Source organism: Typopeltis vanoorti, chromosome 2, assembly GCF_054136105.1.
Source record: "Typopeltis vanoorti isolate ZY-2024b chromosome 2, IOZ_Tvanoo_1.0, whole genome shotgun sequence".
Taxonomy (NCBI): Eukaryota; Metazoa; Arthropoda; class Arachnida; order Uropygi; family Thelyphonidae; genus Typopeltis; species Typopeltis vanoorti.
The window spans coordinates 124720196-124738002 of record NC_143550.1 but is presented as its reverse complement, the minus strand read 5'-3'; the positions used below and the strand labels follow the sequence as shown (position 1 = coordinate 124738002).

The window sequence follows — 17807 nt, the reverse complement described above, 5'->3', positions numbered from 1 at the left end:
AGTCCAAAGACACATTGCAGAAGACCCAATCTATCATACTTCTCCTTGAACCCATTAACAGAAAAAGCACTCACAACTGACTATGGCAACCCATTCCACTCATTCACCACTCTCTACGCAAAAAATCTAGTCCTCACATCCCCACTGACCACACCTTTATTCAACTTCCAGGGATAATCCCTTCTAGCCAAATCCAGAAACATTTCCTCTGCATCTATCCTTTAAAACCCTTCAAGCAACTTAAATGTTTCTATCATATTCCAGCTTTTTCTCCTATCAACCAACTTCTGCAATCCACACACCTTCAATCTATCCTCATAGGGCACATGACACTCACCATCTTGGTCACTTGCCTCTGAATCCTCGCCACCACTTCAACATCCCCCAAGAAACCCAGGGACTAGACTTGAGCACAATAATCCAGATGTAGGTGTATCAAGGCCTTATAGAGAGGAATTACAACTTCCTTATCTATACTTGTTAATCTGTTCTTTACTAGCCGAGTAATCTTACTACCTTAGCAATATGTCCTCTAAACTTTAACTCTCTGTCTACCACCATCCCCACCCCTAAATCTTTAGCTTCATCTATTCCCTGGAGTACAGTGCCATCAATGTGATAAACAGCTTGTAATCTATTTATCCCAAAGTGCATAACTTTACATTTCTCGGCATTAAACACCCATTAATTTTTGCCCATACTGACAGCCTATTTAAAGCTCTCCACATCGCCTTCATTAACTATTACTCTGTCTAATTTCACATCATCAGCAAACAACTGAATATTTCCTTTCAGGTTATTTCTTATATCATTTATGTACAAATTAAACAGCAATGGTCCCAGCACAGGTGACTAGTGGTGTGAGCTTGGGGGCACACCACTAGTCACCTGTTTTCACCTTGATTCTACCCCCTCCATATACCACTTTTTGATATCTGTCCAGCAGCCATCCTCTTATCCAGTATCACATTCATTTCCATTTGTTCTAATTTGTGTAACAGTGTTCCATGTGTATTCTTTCAAATGTCTTTGCATTTGTCCAGCTTAGTTGGTCGAGTGGTTAGAGTATCTGCTCTCCAGCCAAAAGGCTGTGGGTTCAAATCCCACCGTGGGCATGGATGTTTGTGATTGTCTGTGAAAATACTAGTGGTGATGGTTGGCAGTAGATGCCGTTGGTGTAGATGATGAAGGTAGTTGCGGTTAGTTGTAGTTAGCGGATTGAGTGGTAGAGACGGAGAGTTGTGGAGTAGGCACCTCCCTTGATGAGTATTTGGACTACCTGGAGGTGTCACATAATAATGATGATTATAATATAAATTGTAACAAACACACATGCAACACAAATAAAGTGAAGCTTAGTAGACTGGAAAAGCCCTAAGTAGAAAGAGCACCATCATTGACACTGGTAGGAAGCCTAGTTTGTAACATGGATGCTAAAAAATTACTGTTTCCAATACTTTGGAAACAGCAATTTGATATTTGACCAGAAATGCTCAAGTACGGAGGTATAAAAGTCGTACAGTGGCTGCACTGCATAGTTCAGAAGGCCTGGACAGAGGGACGAATTCCAGATGATTAGAGTAGAGCTCATAGTACCCATATATAAAAAGGGAAATAAAAGTGAATGTGAGAATTACAGAGGTATTTCTCTACTGAGTGTTCCTGGTAAAATTTATGCAAGTATACCTGAGAAACGGTTGAGAAGGATTGTGGAAGAGAAGCTTGGTGAAGAACAAGCTGGTTCAGGCCAAATAGAGGCTGTCAAGATCAGATTTTCACTTTACGACAAATAGATAGTTGAGAAATGGGAACATAAAGATCTGTATTTAAGTTTTGTAGATCTGGAAAAGGCATATGACAAGGTGCCACGAGAAAAACTATTCAAAATGCTACAGTTGTATGGTGTCAATGGGGGTTTTTATCAAGCAATGCTTAGTCTTTATTTGAGTTTTAAGTCGGCAGTTAGAATTGAAGGAAGCACAGGAAGATGGTTTAATGTTAAATCTGGTGTGAGACAAGGATGTACATTATCCCCTCTGTTATCCATTATTTATATGGATCGCATTATGAAGGAAAGTGGTATTAATTAAACCTGATATCAAAATTGGAGATGTTAATCTCAACTCTTTACTTTAACCTGATATCAAAATTGGAGACGTTAATCTCAACTCTTTACTTTATGCAGATGATGTTATACTTCTAAATAAATCCACTACAAGTCTGCAAGATTCCCTGACTAACTAAAGTGAATAACTGTTGTAATAGATATGGTATGAAGGTCAGCATTAAAAAGACAAAGACAATTAAAAAAAAATAGGCAGAAACATTGAAAATATCAACTGCATTGTGAATGGAGAAACATTTCAGCTACTTAGGCACAATTTTTAATGAAGATGGTAAATTAAATATGGAAATAGACAACAGAATCAACAAAGTCAGTGTAGGAAGTCAACTGAATGAATTTATATGGAATAAGAGAGAAATTAGTCAAAACACTAAATCAGCTGTATACAAAAGTGTTCACCAATTTTAACTTATGGATCTGAGAGCTGGGTGAGAAATAAAACACTTGACCAAAGGCTAGAGACAGCAAATATGAGAGCTTGGAGAAAGATTAGGGACATGAACAGATGGCATCAAGGGCAATATCATATTAAAAAGGAGGAAAGGACCTGACATTGTTAGTATCCAGGAATGCATTAGAAGAGCTAATCTCAGGTGGTATGGTCACTTAAACTGAATGGGAGAGGAAAGATTAGCAAAACAAGAGTTCTCTGCCAGGAAATTGATTGGCAGAAAAAAGATCCAGAGGAAGACCAAGATATAGGTGAATTGATACAGTAAAAAGTGCCTTAGAAGACAGAAATATAAGATCTGATAATATTAGTCTTGATGGGTAACGGGCTGATTTGGCAGAAAATTGTAGATAGGAAATTAGTAATGATGTAAATTTTTCATGTAGTACTATCATATCCTATATCATATCCCTTGAGGATATATATATCAGGAATTTGATGAAGATGATGATACTTTTGAAAGTTTAACATAATTCTACTTATTTAAATTAGGTTGAATTTTAAAGACAGCTGCAGATTCTAAGAAAAAGGCCTTTCACATTTGAACTTGGTGTAATGAAGCACAGTGGTTTCTTTCCATTTTATTCTCAGTCCGTCCATCCGTGCGTGCGTGTGTGAATGAGTAAGTGAGGTGTCCATGACATGGTCTGCTATGCCTGTCTGTTTATAATCACAATTACCGATGTATTATTTATGTTCTTGCAAGGGGAAATGTTGGCTCATCTTCCAGTCTACCCATAGTAAGCGAAATTGTAGGAACATATACCAGGAACTGAAAGAGGAAGGAGTTGATCCTTAGGAACATAAGGACAGCCAGTTCTAAGTGGGCTTGATGGAAGTGCACACAGATTTTTTTTTAAGTTCTTACTGCTTCTTCTGATGTACCTCAGACATAGATAATAGTGACTCCATTACTATGGCCTGTCTGTAGAGATCAGCAAGGACTGGAGAGAGGAGTAAGTATTTTGTTGATTCTGTTTGGAATTATAGCCATGAGACAAGAAGGTGTGTTATATGGTCAGTTCAGATGTGAATGATGCCTCACTGGAACAGATTGATGCCCTGTTAATAGTGAGAGTTTTAATAATGCCATACTTGCAGGAAAGTGTGTAGATATATCTGCCCATGTGAGTATGCTTTATGTATACTGTAAAAGAAAGGCCGCCATATGGAAGGGTATGTTATTGAAGTGTCAAGAAAGACTATTGATACTCTTTTTTCCATATTAAAACAGATACTTGGATTGATGAATATTGGAGGTAAAAAAGAAATGTATCTGATGTGTCTAGGCCATGAGGCCAAACTGAGAACAAATTATCAGTATGTCATAGTCATGTGCAATTTTCAATTAAGAAGAGATATATATATAAAGCAGGTGATTATGACAAACTGAGGAGCCAATTTGAAGAATCTGATGGATAAAGATGTTAGAAATGCATGAGAGATAGCCAAGAGTTATTTGAGGGAAGCAGTATTTAACTGTATATCCAAAGTCAGAAGGATAAACCAAGTAGAAGTTACATGAATCAATAATCATTAAGCAAAAGTTGCAGAAAAGAAAAAGTTGTGGAGGATATACAAAGAGAAGGGTGATCAGCAAGCTCATGAGCAATATAAGGCTGTAAGAAGGGTGATCAGTATGATAAGGAAGACTAATTAAGAGAGGAGACAAGCAGAGCAGGCTAAAGAAAATCCTACAGTTCTTTCACTATGGCAAGTAAAAGGAAGAACTATAGAAGGATAACTTTAACAAGTACCAATGATAGAGAAGTAACAGGAAAAAAAAGATAGTTGAGTTATTGTGTGATTATTCTGCAAATATGCCCTATCCAGATGGAGATATTGCAGTGCCAGATGCAACAATAACTAATGTGAAAATACAGATAGATGAATTGGAAGTGCTTGCTTGGGTGGATATCAACTCATGTAGTAAGAGAATGTGCTAGGGAATTGGCAGCTCCATTAACCAAGCTGTTTTAAGTCAGAGCAGTGATCTCACAATGTGAGATGAAATTCATGTCCCACCTAAATAAAGACAATCACGTTCATGTCCAAGGAAGGATTTGAACCCACACCTTGTTGACTGGAGAGTGATTCCACTAATCATTCAGTCACTTGCTGACTGAAATATTTTTGTTTAAACTGGTAGAACTGCCAAAATCTGACTGGATGAACACAGAAATATGTCCAATATTTACACTATAGTCATAGTGGAATTGTAGAGCCTAATGCAACTAATGTGGCGTCATTAGGCTCTATATACAAATAGCCCAGTTGTGAAGTTACTTCATGTGCAAACTTTTTTTGCTTAAAATTGGATAAAGGATGAAACCAATAATATAATTTCTTGGCATCTTTAATTTATATTATAATTTAGAGTTGTAGTCCATGCCACTGACAGAGATTACTGGTCTAATGGGAATCCTTTCCTTTAATGTTACACGGAGATCAGCATTCATTTCAATAAATTATGAAGACTGCAACCGTTAAGAATAATCACTTTAATTTCCCGACGTTTCAACCTTCATATTAAGGTCATCATCTGGAGTATACACATGTATATACAACGACAAACTATATTACATTTCAAACAGTATAGTTCAACTGTTATTCTACTGGCCAGACCTCTATCGAAAAAAAAAAGGGGGGAAAAAACTATATCAAAGCTATATCCTATTTATAACATTGTCAGAGAATAAATTCATATTAATACCTTTAATACAGCAATAGCGGAGGCCTAATCAATAATTAATCATAATCAAAAATTATTGATTATTACTGCCATTGTCAACTTCTTATGTTTGCCTAGTTGGCTGAGCAGTTAGCTTATCTCTCCAACCAACAGGCTATGGGTTTGGGTTCACCCAAAGTGGAATTTGGGTTCAAATTCCACCATCAGAATGGAACTTAAGTATCTTCAGATGTAAGGTGAACTGCAGTACCCAGTGTAAAATTCCTTGTTCCATCCATCTGGGGAGGGGAAAAATTGTCTATTGACATAGTTTTGTTCTAGAAGACTCAGTTGTCATAGAAACATTGCATCAATCCATCTTTAGTCGAATAAGCAAATGAGGCTTTAAACAGGTGGTTTTTCACCCACCCCCCTATGAATGGAGACCTGAAAACAGATCCAAATAATGAATATACACTGATGCTTCATGAGTTCAGTGGCATCAATGATAATTCTGAACAATCAACTAACTGGTGTTAATGGATGAAAATGGTAGAATGGTAACACTGCAGAAGACATTGCTGAGGTATTCAGTAATCGATTTATAAGGGTCTTTCATCCTCATCAGGGTGGAATCATTAGATACATGATTCTACCCTGATAAGTGTGGAGGACACAGGAGAAGGTGGCTTAATGGTGAGTGAGAAGGAGGTATCTGAGGAAATGAATAACCTTGATGCCAATAAGGCAATAGGATTTGATGACATATCACCACACATCTTAAAGGAATGTTCCAGAGAATTGGCATGCCTGTTTAATAGTCTTACGACAGCTCAGGTCCCAAGAGAGTGAAAAGAAGATAAAATTGTTCCACTGCATAAAGATGGTGAAGAGGCTGTGGCTACAAATTATATGCCAATCTGTATATCTGGAGTTGTGGTGAATGTACTAGAGGTTGGTGAGTAGTAAGATACGAAATGGGTTGATAACAACAGTATTCTCTGTGGTTATCAGCAAGGGAGATCATCCTTTCTTTTAGTGTTGCACGGTGATCAGCATTCATTTTAGAAATTATGGACTTTACAACTGTGTAATAAATAACTATTTTAATTTCCTAACGTTTCAACCTTCATATTAAGGTCATCATCTGGAGTATATACAAATATACAAAGACAAGCTGTTACATTTCACGCAGTAAGCTAAAGAAACAATGATTCGATCACCAGTTATTCTACTAGCATGACCTCTATTGAAAAATAAAAAAATACAAATAAAATTACAAATTAATTAATTATTTAGAAACTGCATCAAAGCTAAATTCTATTTAAGATAACATGAGAGAAACATTCTTTCTTATAGATAGTCTTCTTACAGTAACAATGATGTCCTATTTTTAACATTACAACTGTTATATTAGATTTAGGATTCTGGATTATCTACAGTTCTGTTTATAGTTAACTCTTAGGGAGAAAGGTTCCTTGGATAGAATATGTGCCTTCCATATGCTTGGGATTTTTTGACCATCATTATTGTTCAGATATGGGTGATTGATAAGAATCTCAAAGGTTTCCTTAAATTTGCATTCATACCATGTTTTGGTATGATGTAAACAACTGGTGCTTTTTCAGTCAATTCTATGTAAAGTGTTCAGGCCACGATCAGAAAGGCCAGCTTCACCATAGTTATTATATTTAATGTGTCGTTTATGTTCCTTTTGTCTGATAGGAATTATGCATCCTGTTTCCCCTATATATATGCTAGATTACAGGTGCAGTAAATACAGTATAGTCCAGGGTGGTCCAGTGGAGGCAGTGGGTCTTTAGATGAGTTGAGTAAGCTTTTTAATTTTGCAGGAGGTTTAAAGGTGGCTTTGAGGTGGTATTTCTGTAGTATTCTGTTTATTTTATCTGATGTCCCTTTAATGTAAGGAATGGTTATAGTTTTATTGTAGTCAGGTTTATCCTTGTTTTTTATTGAGGTCTTGTAGAGAATTTTGTTAATAGTGTTTTGGCTGAAACCGTTTTTAAGAAAAGTATTGCTGATAACTGTAAATTCATCTTTCAGCACTTGTTCATTGGAGCAGATCTTCAAAGCCCTGTTTTTTAGAGTATTAATGACACCTAGTTTTTGTGTTGGGTGGTAGTAGTAGTTTATGTATATATATTGGCCAGTATGTGTCGGTTTCCAGTAAACAGCGAAGGAAAGACAGCCAGAAGGAAGACATGTGACAAGTGTATCTAGAAACGGAAGTGTGTTCTGTTTTTCAATCTCAACTGTGAACTGTATGCGTTTGTGTTGTTTGTTAAGGTGGCTAAGGAAAGTGTCTAGTAACCATGGGGCCAGATCGCGAAAACATCATCAACATATCTAAGCCAGACTTTGGGTTTTAAAGGATAGGACTCTAGAGCATGTTGTTCAAATTTTTCCATATAAAAGTTAGCAATAGGGGGGAAGGGGGGGATAGTGGCGAGCCCATGGCTGTGCCTTCTTTTTGTAGATAGAAACCATTTTGCCATACAAAATAACCAGACCGTAATACATGTGCAAAGAGCACCGTGATATCTGGAGGGAATTTGTTCTATAAAAGAAGGATTGTGCCATTGATTGGGATATTCATAAAGAGGGCAGACACGTCAAAACTGACTAATAAATCTTCTTTTTCTAATGCAATGTCTTTCATAATGTTTATGAAGTGCTGTGTGTTTTGGATTTTTCTTAAAATCCAAAGTCTGGCTTAGATACGTTGACAATGTTTTCGCAATCTGGCCCTATGGCTGCCAGACACTAGACACTTTCCTTACCCAATTAAATAAACAACACAAACAAATATAGTTCACAATTGAGATTGCAAAACAGAACACTTCCATTTCCAGATACATTTGTCACAAGTCTTCCTTCTGGCTGTCTTTCCTTCACTGTTTACCGGAAACTGACACATAATGGCCATTATATTGAAACTATGTCGGGAAGTCACCGCTAGAGGGATTCGTAGTGTGTAGTGTTTGTGAAAGCTCCTGGTAAGATAAGCGTTATTCAGTTATCGTTGATAAATTTACTTTAATATTGCGTAGTTTTGTTTGCCTTGCTTTGTTAGTGTGTCTGTTTGTGTGTTTATGGTGTTTATAATTTATAATTTGATAAAATACGTTACTAGTATGGCTCCAGTACGAAGGAAAATGGCAGCCAGTAATGATGGTGCGCCATCTTCTTTCAAGAATGGTAATGTAAAGGAGATGATTCAGTGTACTATCTGCGAAATGTATGCTTTGCAGAGTGCGGTTAGATGATAATAAAGGAGTGAATGTGTTTAGAAAATGTAGGGAGAATGAGGAATTGAAGTGTATTTCGGATCATGAGTGTGATATTTTTGTCAAACTTCAGAATGAAGAAAATAGGGATATGACAAGAAACGGCAAGGTTGTACCAGAGAATTGTGAGAGTGTGAATGTAGAAAGTGTGAATGATAGTTTTAATGGTTTTACAGAGAATAAAAAAGATGAGATAGATGCAGTGAGTGAGACGCGTTGTTGAATGGTGCGATACAAAGGGCAAAACAGCAGCTAGAGCGTATGAGCAAAAGTCGACTGAATGAACCAGCCAATAATAAAAATATGACAGGAAAAATAGGCATATGAGTGTGAACATGAACAAAATGAAGGATAGAGTGCTGTATGGAGACTTGTTAGTACGAGGTGTGTTAGTAGAGGATTTGACAAAATCGTACCAACCTGGTGCTACCATAAAGGATGTAACTGAGTCTATTAGAGAGCAAAAGGAAAGGGTGAAAGAAATGATTGTTGCAGCAGGTATGAATGATTTGAAAGGAGATAAAATGGAAATGATAGAAGACCTGAATGAATTGTTTGAGGTAGCAAAAGAAAAGAGTGAGAGAGTTAGAATGATTAGTCTTTTGCCACGGTATGACAGTGAAATGTTTAAAAGGAGAGCCATAATTGCGAATGACTTTATGCGTGGGTTATGTATGACGAGTGGTGTGGAATTTGTGGATGTATGGAGTGAGTTCGATGGGCGAAAGGATCTATATAAGATGGATGGCTTGCATTTGAATGGTTACGGTGTAAGGAGACTTGAGAAAGTGTTGCTGAATGTAGTGGATGTGCAAATTCAGGGAAACTAGATTTATTAAGGGGGGGGTAGATATATAGTCCTTAGGGAGGCAGTTGAATGTATGAATGAATATAATATGCCCAAGCGAATAAGGACAACAAATCAGAGTGGGATAGTTAATATAAGGCATCAACGTAGGGTTGGGGCTAATGGGGGTCTTAAATTCATGTACACTAATGCTAGGAACAAGAAGGAAGAGTTTTTGGCCATGGTTGGCACTTCCAGACCACAGGTTATTGGTATTAGTGAATCATGGCTGACTGTAGATGATATAGCTAGTGGGATTGAATGTGATGGGTAGTATAGTGTGTTCAGGAATGACCGGGAGAATAAAATGGGGGGAGGAGTATTGCTGATGATAGCTGATGAGCTACAGCCATGGAGAATAGAAGTTGAATTGCAGGATAGAGAAAAGAGCACATTTGAGGCCATTTGGTGTGAGATTGTGGCTAGCAGAACTAAATATACAATTGGGTGCTGCTATAGACCAGGTGATGGAAAAGATGGTGGTGACAGTATGCACAAGCAAATAGAAGAAATGGGTGGAAGGAGGGTGATTATTATGGGAGATTTCAACTATAGTCGCATTGATTGGAGTGAGGAGAGGACACACGGGAGGAAGGAACTGGATTTTATGCAGTTATTAAGGGATAACTATCTGCGACAGCATGTAATGGAAAATACTAGGGGTCAGAGAGTGCTTGACCTAGTAATTACATCTGAGGATTTGGCTGTAACAAATATGACCACATTGCCACCAATCGGTGAGAGTGATCATAGGGTCTTAACTTGGGAGGTGGCTAAAGGTGTGAAATTTCCAATTAAGACAGGGTACATGTGGAATTATCAGGCTGGAAAGTATGACAAGCTTAGGAGTTTGATTGGTTCAATGCCATGGCATGTACAACTGCAAGGACTAGAAGTTAATAGTGCATGGGAGGCAGTTAAGAAGTGTTTGTATGAAGCAATGGCTGACTGTATACCTAGAGTCCGAATAATAAATCAAGTAGGAGTTAAATGGATGAATAACACCATTAAGCTTGAGCTGCAAAAAAAGAAACAACTATGGAAGGAATTTAAGGAGAAAGGTGACCGGCAGGCACATGAATGAACAGTATAAAGCGCAGGTCAGAAGGGTAACGAGTGTGGTAAGAAAAGCAAAAAAGGATTACGAAAGAACATTGGCCATGCAGGCTAAAGAGAATCCTAAACAGTTTTTTAGATATGCAGCAAGTAAAAGGGAAAATGTACATGGCAGAATGATTTTAAAGAATGCCGATGGTAGGGAGGTAACTGAATCAGTTGATATAGTTGAGTTACTTGCGAGCACTTTGCAAGTATATATCATCCAGGTAGTGACATTGCAGAAATGAATAAACCAGTACATTATACGGGAATTGTGGTGAATGAAGTGGAGGTGAGTAGTCTATTGCATAACCTCAATATCAATACATCCGTGGGATTGGATGGTATACCAGCTTGTGTCGTACGAGAAGCAGCTAAAGAATTGTCAGTACCCTTGACCATTTTGTTTAATTTGAGTCTCGGGTCTGGGTTAGTCCCGAGCGGGTGGAAAGAGGGGAAAATAGTTCCACTGCATAAAGGTGGTTCCAAGACTGCTGTTGTAAATTACCGACCGATTAGCATATCAGGAATCATTGTCAAGGTCTTAAAGAAATTAGTCAAGAAAAGAATACAGGATTGGATAGATGAAAATGGGATATTGTATGGGGGACAACATGGTTTTGTGAAGGATAGATCATGCCTCAGTAACTTGCTCACGTTCTATAACACAGTGACGGCTGAACTGGATAGGGGTAATGGGTTTACAGTGATACTACTGGACCTTGCCAAGGCCTTTGACAGGATACCACATGAAACCCTAATCAGTAAACTGGAGCAGATGGGGATAGATATAGAGTTGGTGAGATGGATAGGAGGGTGGTTGAAGGAGAGATACCAGAGAGTGGTTTATGCAGGAGTGGAGTCTAAAAGACAGCTTGTGACTAGTGGTGTGCCGCAAGGCTCTGTTCTTGGACCACTGCTTTTCAATTTGTTCATCAATGATATAGGAAAGGATTTGAGAGGAAGTGTTCACTTGTTTGCTGATGATGCAAAGTTGGGTAGAGCAATTGTGAGTGCACAGGATGTCAAAATGTTACAGGATGATTTGGATAGTTTGGAGGACTGGGCTAGGAAAAATGGATGTCAATTTAATGTGGCAAAGTGTAAGGTTATGCACTTTGGGGTGAAAAGAATAGCAGCAGTATATCACATTGGTGGAACCGTACTCCAGGAGATTGCTGAGGCCAGGGATTTGGGAGTGTTGGTGGATAGGGAATTGAAGTTTAGGGGACACATTGCAAAAGTGACTAAATCAGCTCATCAAATCACTTGGCTTCTGAAAAATACTTTAACATGCAGAGACAAACAAGTTGTTGTTCCTCTGTATCGAGCCTTGATAAGACCCCATCTGGACTACTGTGCCCAGTTATGGGCACCAAGGTTTCTTCGTGATGGGGAGGAAGTGGAGAGGATCCAGAGATGAGTGACCAAGATGATAGAAGGTCTGTGGAATGAACCTTATGAGAATAGGTTGAAGATTTGTGGGTTGCAGAGATTGGACGATAGGCAAAGGAGGGGTGATATGATTGAGACATTCAAATTACTGAAAGGTTTCTACAAGATTGATCCAGAAGATATTTTTGAAAATATGACTGGTGGTGGGAGGACTAGGGGCCATGCATGGAAGCTGGGCAAGAGCGTAGTTGACAAGGGAGTTAGAGCTAGGTTTTTTACTCAGAGAGTGGTGAATGAGTGGAATAAGCTTCCAGAGTCTGTTGTGGGTGCTATGACTGTGAATGAGTTCAAGGCAAGGTATGATAGATACTGTGTCAATGTCGAATAGTTGTTCTTGACATGATGTTAGGGCCTCCATCGATGAGTCTGTCGACTCCTTGGAGTTGCCCGGAACAATAATAACAATATACACATAAACTCCTACTACCACCCAACACAAAAACTAGGTATCAAAAATACTCTAAAAAACAAGGCTTCGAAGATCTGCTCCAATCAACAAGTGCGTATACCGTATTTACTGCACCTGTAATCTACCATTGGACAAAAAGAAAATAAAGGAATATCATGCCCTGAACACTTTACATAGAATTAACTGGAAAAGCACTAGTTGTTTACATCACACCAAAACATGGTATGAACGCAAATTTAAGTAAGCCTGTGAGATTCTTATCAACCACCCCAATCTAAACAATAATGATGATCTAAAAATCCCAAGCATATGGAAGGCACATCTATCCACGGAACCTTTCTCCCTAAGAGTTAACTATAAACAGGCCTATAGATAATCCAGAATCCTAAATCTAATATAACAATTGTAATGTTAAGAATAGGACTTCATTGTTACTGTAAGAAAACTATCTATAAGAAAGAATGTTTCTCTCGTGTTATCTTAAATAGAATTTAGCTTTGATGTAGTTTCTAAATAATTGTAATTTTATCTATATTTTTTTTTTTTTTCACTAGAGGTCATGCCAGTAGAATAACTGGTGATCAAATCATTGTTTCTTCAGCTTATGAAATGTAACTCAGCCTGTACTTGTATATACTCCAGATGATGACCTTAATATATGAAGGTTGAAACGTCGGGAAATTAAAATAGTTATTTATGACATGGTTTTTAAGTCCATAATTTCTAAAATGAAAGGGAGATCATGTTTCACTATATGTATTATAAATGCCTTGGACAAGGGAGAGGTATATACAGTTTTATACTTAGATTTTACAAAAGCTTTTGATAGATTGCCATATGACAAGGTGTTAAATAAATTGAAATGGGGATAGGCTGTTAGGCCATAATAAACTTCAGGTGTTGGACCAGTGACTGGCTGTCAAATAGGTATCAGAAAGTTATATATGGGGGAGTGCAGTATCTCGAAAGAGTGGTGGTGTGTTGTGCTGCAGGGATCAGTTTTGGGAACACTGTTGTTCAATTTGCATATTAATGATACTGGGATGAGTTTTAACTAGTGATATACAACTGTTTGCAGGTGATGCAAAACTGGGGAGAGCAATGCAGAGTAAAGCAGATGTTATGGCCTTACAAGAAGACTTGAATAGATTGCATGATTGGATAGGTAAGTGGAACTGTCAGTTCAATGTTGCAAAGTGTAAGGTTTTGAAATTTGGTAAGCAACAATGAGATGCAAAGTATACACTTGGTGGAGAAACTTTAAAGGCAGTAAAGGAAATGAGAGATCTGGGAGTGGTGGAGGTGAACAAGGACCTGAAATTCAGGTCCTTGTCCACCTCCACAATTTGGAGGCAGACAATCTGTGAATGCATTGCACAATTTGTGAAGACATCCCATCGGATAATGGCAATGATGCAGAGGACCCTGACATGCAGAAATAAAGAGGTTATAATTCGATTGTATAAGGCCTCATATGGATTATTGTGTACAAATTGTTTTCAGGACATGTTAGAAAGGGTCCAGAGAAGATTCACAAAGGTGATTAGTGGTCTTTGGAATGTGGAGTATGAGGACAGATTGAGAGAATGGAAATTGCAGAGCCTTGTGAATAGGAGGAGGAGGGGGAGGGGTATGATTGAGACATATAAGCTAGCCAAGGATTGCTATCAGATTGACATAGAAGAGAATTTTCATAGACTGGGAGAGGGGAGGGGATAGAACAACAGACCATCATAGAAAACTGTATATGGAAGGTGTGAGCAAAGGAGTAAGGAGCAGATTATTTACATGGAGAGTGGTTGGCGAGTGAAATGCTTTGCCTGACTGCATTGTGAATGCAGACACATTGAATCAGTTTAAGGCACAGTGTGCCTCCATGGAGGTCAGATGTTAATAATAATAATAATACTCCATGGAGGTCAGATGTTAATAATAATAATAAGTTGGTTCCTCTTCACCAATTAACTGTAGCAGTATTCTGTTCACTATTATTTTACTACTTGTGATCTGCGGTGGCTACATGTGCATCACTCTTCAATCCTCTTGATTTTTATAATACAGAGAAATAATGATATTGCTATTCTGTGATAAGATAAATTCAATCTGCAATACTGGTCATCTGATAAAACTGAATCTGCAGATGAGTGGCATGGATGTGTTTTGAGAATGTTTTCTTCTGCATTGGAAATGTTTTCTAGTAACAGTTTCTAAAAAGGGAATCAAGGCAGTTATTAAAAAATCACTCTCACCTTACAAAATTTCCACACTGTTTTATTAAACTTTCGCACATAGAAATATGCATACATTTATTAATAAATTTACTGATAAAAAAAACTTTTATTTTTTTTTTCAACTGAGGGGGGAAACTTTAAAACAATAAAACAAGGAGAGATTTAATGCATTACAGGGTAACCAGGACTCTGGAAATCCGAAAATAATAATAATAATAACAATAACTTTCGACCCTTGGCGCATTTGGTAGTTCCACGGAAAGCTATATACAGGACCAACAGTGGAAACGTGTTCTGCAAATTATGTTGGGAATTATTTATAACTAGATCTCAAATTTAATCAATTTATTGGGTTCTTAATATTCGAAATGTATTTTACTTCGATTTTAGCAATGAGAGCCCCATAGCCTTGATCCAGCATTGGACCCTACTTAACCGATAATTTACATATGAAAATAAGTCTGGTTGGTGGAAAGAACAGCGCATGTGCCAACTTGAAACTCATAGCATGATACTGAACCTCACAAAATTCTTAATCGGCATTAGAGAAAAGGCACCCAGATAAGTTTAATTTTTAGAGGCGTAACTTAAAAATTGCTCAGGTGTGCAGTAACTAGTATTACGTCTTGCATACGTGAGTATCAATGTTGTCGCTTTAATACTTCGTCTGATATCAATTAACTAATGTAATTAAATCTAAAACCGTTGCAAACTGGAAGATGAATAATTAATCTAAATAGATAATCTCTCAAGTTTTTCATTTCTCTCCTCTTCATATATAATTATGACTTAGGAGAAAAAGACACACCGAAAATACATACATAGTCATTTTCTGATAAGAAATAAAGCAATGTAACTACAGTATAATATACCTAGAAAATTAATTTCTAAAAGAATGAACCACAAGAAAAACATATATTTCTCTTTTCTTCATACATAATCTCTAATTAGGGGGAGAAATCACCAAAAAATACATACCGTAACGAAAGTCGATAAAAATTAAGTAATGCAACCACAGCTATTATAGCGCACCTAAAAAATTACTCTCCAAAAAAATGAACCACGTGAAAAATCAACATGTGGTTCGACTCTAACACCGTATCACCCCGCCACTACGCATGTGCAAAAGATAACCTAGGTCAAGGACAAAGTATGATATGATTCTTGCTCTATCAGAAAACTAGAAAGGATCTGTTGGATTCTCAATTCTTAAAAGTTCGTATCAGTGACCTAATTATACTGTCAAACTATGAAAATTCTTAGAGTGAAATTGGCAGACCGAATAAAAGTTCTTGGGGGAATAACAGGGGCAAATTCTCCATGCTTGCTGCGCAAGCTCATTAATTGAGAAAGAAGTAATATTTATTTGTTAATAAATGCATGCATTTATAAGCATTCTATTTAGGCTTTTATTGTTCTAGACCAGGGGTCGGCAACCTGCGGCTCTTTGGATGTGAAGCTGCGGCTCTTTAGTTCCATACGCAAATATTATTTATTTTATCAAAAAAAAAATTAAAAAATCGTTCTGAATCGATTAACGAGGATTAGGCACCGATTCTATCTCTCAGCCACTTGTACTCGCTTTTCACCGCACCCCTCCCCCGTGACACGCATCATCACTGTCGCCAGTCCGTCGGAAGCTCTCGAATGACGCCGTCGTCGGATGTTTCTATGTAGGTTTTAATTCGCTTTCGACGCAAGACAATTTGGCGTCTTCACCAGTGCTTTGGCTGTGGCTCTTTAAAAAATTTTGTGGCTCTTTAAAAACTTTGAAATTTTGTAAATTGTAATTTTTGACTCTTCCGACTCAAAAGGTTGCCGACCCCGGTTCTAGACAGAAGACGTCTTAAGCTTGCGCGGCAATAATTGAACTTTGCGTTGTGTATCGAAGGCCGATGCTTGCTCGTCTAGTCAAAGCTACCTTGGCTTGCTCGGTTGTAGGAGCTTCCAGGTCCTCGCAGCAGCACCGTGATTTCATGCGTGCGCATAACCATTTCACGTCATGACACTCTGTTGCTTAAACACGAGCCATACGCAGTCAACGTGCTCTAGCCAGCGAGCTTCAGCCAGTTTTTACAAGTGTGCGTGTTGCTTAGGAAAATTAAGTTACAATCAACTTTTTATGATGTTATTGACCAGTTCATAAAGAAGAACTGTAGGGTAGAATTTGTATTCGAGTAGCTAAATTGAAAAAGATACAACATTTATTTTACAAATGATATTCTATTTGTATGATTAAATGTACATAAATTTCTAAATGTATAGTTTTAAGGTCAGTAATTCATTATTCCGCTAATCAGACTTCAATCATCACTCCCTGAATGATAACAAGAGCAAGCGTGAATTTCAAGGCCAGCATTCGCCCCTGGAGAATAAAAATAAATTAATAAAAGCCTATTCTAGAAAGTACTGAAAGAAAAGTCTCTTAAGTTTCTTTAACGTTCATCAGTATTTGCTAAACTTGAATTCAAAACATTCCTCTAACTCTACACTTCAGCAGACAGTAGGGTTTTTCCTACCTAAAAACTCAGATGTTTCGTTCAACGAAGAGGCAAATCGGTGAGAGAACACAAGCGATTAACGGATAAACCTATATAGTGGATGTAATGAAGACAGTATAGTCTCCCACAGTTGAGAGAACCGTAGCTGGCAGAGTGCCAAGAAGAGTCAATTCATTTTGAAGAGGAGAAAAGAACAATGGGTCCAATGTACGAATTCGTCACCAACACGCGAAATCACCTGCTTGATTTATACATAAAATTTTCCAACTATTATACAAGCAAATTAGTTACCACTTTAAAAATTACAATGTTCATAAAAGAACAGCTAATTTCTGCCGTGTAATAATAAACACTCCTTCCACGAAGCGGATTAATTACCCTATTATCGGAATGGATTCCTAATCTTCTGCCATGCGCAGAAGTGTCGAAGATTCTCTCATCTGTGGTCGAACCTTTGTTTTTTTTTTTTTTTTTTTTTATACCTGATTTAGTATTGGCAGCGTTGAGCAGCTTCAGCGATTAGTCCTCGAACATTATGGAAGTGACCTGCAACGACTGAGTGCGAAATGTAATAATAATAATAATATCCCACAGCAGGTCCATGTTTGCGAATGTCTTTAGATGGTAGAAGAGTTCCGAATCTTGTTGTTAGCCAGTCACTTGCTTATTGGAGGCCTGAAGTGGTTTGAGAAAGAATCATGTTTGGTTCTC

The 17807-nt window shown here is 37.7% G+C and overlaps 1 protein-coding gene across 1 annotated transcript in view; it reads right to left on the bottom strand.

Annotated features, from left to right (window-relative positions):
- The window catches only part of Gart (trifunctional purine biosynthetic protein adenosine-3 Gart), a 270858-nt gene extending 255150 nt beyond the window's left edge, over positions 1-15708 (bottom strand). Inside the window, exon 1 of the mRNA XM_090408017.1 lies at positions 15574-15708. The gene's annotated coding sequence lies outside the window, so the exon portion shown is untranslated. The remainder of the gene's footprint in view (positions 1-15573) is intronic.
- Between the last annotated feature and the right edge of the window lie 2099 nt (positions 15709-17807).